The sequence below is a fragment of the Notolepis coatsorum genome, assembly GCF_963971535.1.
Source record: "Notolepis coatsorum genome assembly, chromosome: 13".
Lineage (NCBI taxonomy): Eukaryota > Metazoa > Chordata > Actinopteri > Aulopiformes > Paralepididae > Notolepis > Notolepis coatsorum.
In genome coordinates this window covers 8,382,016-8,383,172 of record NC_140177.1, presented here as the reverse complement: position 1 = coordinate 8,383,172, position 1,157 = coordinate 8,382,016, and positions in this window count along the sequence as shown.

The following is a 1,157-nucleotide window of genomic DNA, read 5'->3' as shown; positions in this document are numbered from 1 at the left end:
CCAACACGGTGGAAGAGAGGCACGTTTTTGAAAAGCAATTCAAATGTCATTCATTTCAAATCCTTGAATGTTCACAAATGGGTCGTACAATTTGTCACAATCAAACACACTTGCAGTTATTATTTATTTGAGTAATTTTAACATTTTTTTACACTGTGAAAGAGTCGTAGAAGTTAGCTAGCTGGTTTGTTCTTTATTTAGTTTTTTTCTGTTTGTTTTTAAACCAATCCAAATCTTTTCAGATTTGAAAGATTCAACTTGACATTTGTAAGGCTGGGTATTGTTGAAAATCTTCCAGGACTAATTGTAAAACAGTGATTTGAGGAAGAAATAAGTAAAAAAAAAAATAGTATACGTTTCTTTGAGAATGAAATCATGTGTCAAATAATGTCAAAATCTGTTATTTTCTGTTTAGTTTGCCGCTCCTCTTCTCTAAGTGGAATCAGACGCTGCTTGATTAATTTCCTCAATGAAAACCTGAATTCTCACTGCAATTATCAAACATTTCAAAGGCGTTAGAACACTTTTCGATGCCTTAAAATCAACGTAGACATGTGTTATCAATACAGTCCCGGTGGTTAACGTTTTCCCCCAATACCCAGCCCTGTGTGAATGAAGATGCTGTGTAAAGGTAGCAGGGGCGAACGCGGGGTTAAATACGGTCCCTTCACATACCATGTGGTTGTATATATGTAACAGATACCAAGCCAAGGTCGAATAGAAAGGCTTCTCTCAGGTTACGCTGCTCGGAATGTTCACAGAGGAGGGGGGGGGGGGGGGGGGGGGGCATAACAAGAGGGAGAGGGTGTGGCCTTCCACGTTTTAATTTTGTTTGTTTGCAATGTAATATATAACATTTAATATATTGATATATTGTCCAACAAAGTATTTTAATCTTCAGCTCGTTAGTTAGCACACCTGGAACCCTCTGCCAGCGCTGCCCAGTGCCCACGGTTAGATAAAGATGTATCTATATTACAATTACTTTTCTATATTACAATTACAATTACAAGGCCCTACCATTACTTTCCACGGCAGTAACTGAAGGATCAGTTGGACCGTTTTCCAGTCTCTCCGGCTGTTGGAATGAGTTTTTTAACGGTTAAAATCTAAAACAAAATCCCTTTTTAATGAAGGAATGCAACTTATGCGACCTA